This window comes from Idiotropiscis lumnitzeri, unplaced genomic scaffold (assembly GCF_059441095.1).
Source record: "Idiotropiscis lumnitzeri isolate Australia: NSW breed Sydney's pygmy pipehorse unplaced genomic scaffold, RoL_Ilum_1.0 HiC_scaffold_90, whole genome shotgun sequence".
Lineage (NCBI taxonomy): Eukaryota > Metazoa > Chordata > Actinopteri > Syngnathiformes > Syngnathidae > Idiotropiscis > Idiotropiscis lumnitzeri.
In genome coordinates, this window is record NW_028283628.1 from 709,972 (window position 1) to 714,324 (window position 4,353).

At 46.0% G+C, this 4,353-nt stretch overlaps 1 pseudogene; it reads left to right on the forward strand.

Moving 5' to 3' along the window:
- Nucleotides 1-791: 791 nt before the first annotated feature.
- LOC148315585 (uncharacterized) lies at nt 792-3,204 on the forward strand (annotated as a pseudogene).
- Nucleotides 3,205-4,353: the final 1,149 nt, after the last annotated feature.

The window sequence follows — 4,353 nt, forward strand, 5'->3', positions numbered from 1 at the left end:
TGAGGATGAAAGGTATGTTGCAGCCGTTCGAAGAAAAAAAAAAAAAGGCAAGAGGTCTCAAGTCTTTGATCTCTTAGGATAGGATGAAGGTCAAGCCTTTGTTGCCAGCCAGTCAAAATTGTCAGAACGATGGAGTGTCGGTGATATTCGACCCCATGTAAAGCTAGAAATTTATTGGAATAATTCGGTTCAATGTGTTTTGGCACTGGTTGACACAGGGGCGGAGGCCTCGTTGATTCAAGGAAATCCCAACAAAATGAAGGGCACCCTAGTCCCGGTACAAGGAATAGGGGGGCAAATTATAAATGGAAAGGCAGTAACTTTGCCTTTGAAAATTGGACACATGCCAATTCGGAAATATGAAGTGGTGGTTACACCCATCGCAGAATGGATAATTGGAATGGACATACTGGCTGGAATGACCTTGCACCTGAAAGGGCAGTAAAATCGCCCAGTTGGTAATAAAACCGTGCAATATGACAACAGTTCAGGAAATTCCTAAACCAGTGATAAGATCTGGACGAGGCTCAGGGGGCTTTGGCTCAACCGACAGGGCCGGAGCTAAGGTTTGGGTAAAACAAAACTCAGGGCCCCCCCGGGCTGCTGAGATAATTGCACAAGGAGACGACGCTACAGTGAGCGTCTTATTTGAAGGAGAAGAAAAATGTGTTATTTACGTGAAAACTAATCTGTGCCTTTCAATTGTAGGAACTAACTGTGTTCATTACAGCCGGTGTGGATGACGTGGTGGGAGTTGTTTGTGGGACGGGCCGGCAACGGATCAAGACGCCATGGCCGTTATTGAAGTCCGGTACGGTGGTGTCGGCTGCTTGGTCATCCTCTTCCTTGACCTTGGTGCCATCGTCCAACTCTCCTGGGAGCAAACGACCGGACGCCTTCTGTACCCCCGAATGCAGGGCCCGCTGTCATGGAATCTGACCGGCAGTGAGAGGGTCAAGGGGGTCAACGTGACCCAGGATGGAGTGACGTGTCCGGGGGGCGGGCTGTGTGCGGTGGCCAACCTCACCGCTGATGCAGTATTCTGGAGTCCTGGAAAAGAATCAACCCAATGGCTGTTTCGTAACGGAACTAGAATCTGGATCAAGTCCAGGGTGGAGCTGTGCGCAGTGAAACCAGGTACGATGGAAGGAGATGTCAAGAGCTTTTGGTTCAGAGCAGAGTGTGATCCGACCCGTCAAGGAAAGAACTGGACCAAATGACTCATCCCAGAGAAGGGGAGAGGCGTTAGTAAAGCGACCCCCCCCCCCACACACACATTACAAACACCCAGCTGGTACCTATAATTGATACATGTACACCCTTGGCACAATCAGCAATAACTACGAAAATGTATTGTATTTCCTGTTTTTCCCACGTGTGTTCGAAAGAAGAGAGAGTGTTAACACGACACCTTATTGGGGGGAACCGGAACGTTATTGGGGGTATCTAACACCATTGATAATGAAGTGACACGCTATAAATTAGCTGGGACCGGACAGGGAACTCATGATGCCCTACTAAAAGTAGGAATGTGGCTTCCTAATTCAATAGTGGGACAAAACGAAAATGCTAAACTGTGGCAAAATGTATTTAAATGGGAATTAAATATGTGGAACGCCACTAGTGAAGTGTTAACCAATGTAACTAAACAGCTAAATTGGACCACATGTAGCATACAAAACCTACATGCGCAGACGCAAAAAGAGCGTTTCGTACGAGTAATGACTACAGGAAATTACCAGGAGTGGCGTAGTGTCTGGAATATATCCTCTGAGTTGTGGTGAACCCAAACACAAACCAGACCTTTAATACCGATCTTTGCGAAAACACTGATAAAGGACTAGCTTGTAAATTGCATCATGAATTTGTTAATCCTTGCTTAACCAACGTAAACTTCACCTTGTGCGATTGGTCGAGGGAACCTAGTAGGGACATTTTGTGGCAGGTGGGGCCGCATACCTCAGTGGGGAAACGGGACGTATTGGTTGACAAATTACACAGTTGCTAGCCGGTTTACGGCTGTACAATGGGAAGTGCTACGCACACCATGGCAAATCTCTTTGGAGCGTTTCAAATGCGCATTGGAACGATCCACTGAGGTAAAGAAATTGATAAAGTCACATGCGTCCAATGTTTCCCAGCTGATGGTATCGACATTGCATGCTGCTAAAATCATTCAGCAACAGTCTGCTCACCATTGGTGGGACATATTTTCAGGCTTGTCACAAACTGCTAGGGCAACGTTGCTTCCACCAATGATTTTGGTTTTAATAGCTATCGCTTTGACTACGCTATGCAATATTGGAATTTGTGTTTATGTTATGAATATACCAGGCGAGAAATCCATTGTACCACGCGCATAGACATGTTGACTCATGTGGTGGTAAATGTTTTACAGGATCATTGGTTTTGCTTTGCTCACTCATATAATGTACCATGGTTTCAGTGGATATTGGATAATTGGGAACAACACGTTAACGGGTTAATAAATTAGTGGAACCTGTTTGCATCAATTGGTGGTAAAACACCAGGAGTGGAATGAAGTGAAATATGGTTTATTAATGTTGTTTTACCACATAAATGCTGCATAATAACCATTTTATACCTATATACACGCGTTAGTAGATGTCTGTGTTTATGTGTTATGAGAATTTGCACAAGCTGCATCTATGTGTTATGAGAATTTGCACAGGCTACATCTATGTGTTATGAGAATTTGCACAGGCTACATCTATGTGTTATGAGAATTTGCACAAGTTGTATCTATGTGTTATGAGAACGGGAATAATTGGAAAGGATTCGTACAGGGCCTAAGCACCAGGAATGTCTGACTCATGTGAAAAGGTGCAGTCGATAACGAAAAGGGAGTGAGGATTGGCAGAGGCCAAAGTTGTGCGAAGGGCCATGCGAACCATCAAAGCGCACTCGAACGGGAGGGGTTGGGATGAAATATTGGCTATAAGAATGTGACGAAGGCAAAACGAAAGTAGAGTCGGCTGAGGGTTTTACGCGCGGACGCCCAGCATCGTATTTTTTGCTCGCATTACTGAGGACGCCGGGGCTCTCCGTCCTTCCAGCACACGGTAATGAGATTTATGTCTTGCATGTAATCTATGAGCTGAAATACAATTGTTGCTTGCTTGCTTGCTTGTACACTTTATACTGTGGGTTAAATAAAATGTGCCGCTTGTTTAACGCAGTGAAGTGTTTGTTGTCCATGTAAGTCGCCGACGATCCGCGATCCTGAAGTTAATAATAAGTCATAGCAATTGATCATGAGTTGTGACTATTATATTATTTGATACTGTAATTGATTGTAAGCAGTGTCTACTCAAGGGCTCACGCTTGTCTGATTGGACATAACAGACAGCTTAACCCATTGTAGCCTGACGATTGGGCATCAGTCTCGCTACTAGTCACTCTTATTGATGCTGTAATTGATCATAAGCAGTATCAGAAATTGTTTCAAAACAGCGGGTCTAAAAAATATTCGGGGGCATTGTAGTTTCGCCGAGCGGCACGACGGGGCGCTGGAGCGGTTAGACGGCCGGCGTGCGCCGAAGAAGAGCGTGGGCGAAGAGGAGAGTGGACGAAGAAGAGCACGTTCCCCCGGACACGATCTGTGGCGACGTTTCGCGCGGTTCGGACCGTACCAGAGCTCCGGCCAGCGTGCGTGGCAGTTAAGCCGTAGAGGAGCACCTTTCCCGGGCACGGGCGGTGCCAAGCGGCCCCTAAGTTTAACCGAATGGAAGCTCCGGAGGAGGAGGGCATGCTCGCGTCACAGTAAGCCGAAGAGGAGCACCTTCCCCGGGCACGGGCGGTTCCAAGCGGCCCCTAAGTTTAACCGAATGGAAGCTCCGGAGGAGGAGGGCATGCTCGCGTCACAGTAAGCCGAAGAGGAGCACCTTCCCCGTGCACGGGCGGTGCCAAGCGGCCCCTAAGTTTAACCGAATGGAAGCTCCGGACGGAGGAGGACGGGCGTGTGTCACAGTTAAGCCAAATTGGAGCACCTCTTCTGCCCGGGCACGAGCGGAGCGCGAGGCTGTCAGTTATGAATGAATAAATGAATAAATAAATAAATAATGCCACCTTTCATTTCACAGGGCACACCGGACGGCGTACCAGCAGGTAAAAGTCGGAGTAATTAAATAAATACAAAAAGAATGGCTGGGGAATAAAAAAATAATACGTTTTAATAATAATTTGGTTTTTTTGTTATAACATGAATTTCACTCTCTCTCTCCCCGTATATATATATATATATATATATATATATATATATATATTTATTATATATATTGTATATTTTTTTTAAGCATTTTTGAAGGTGCGCCGCTACTTCGCGGATTTTCA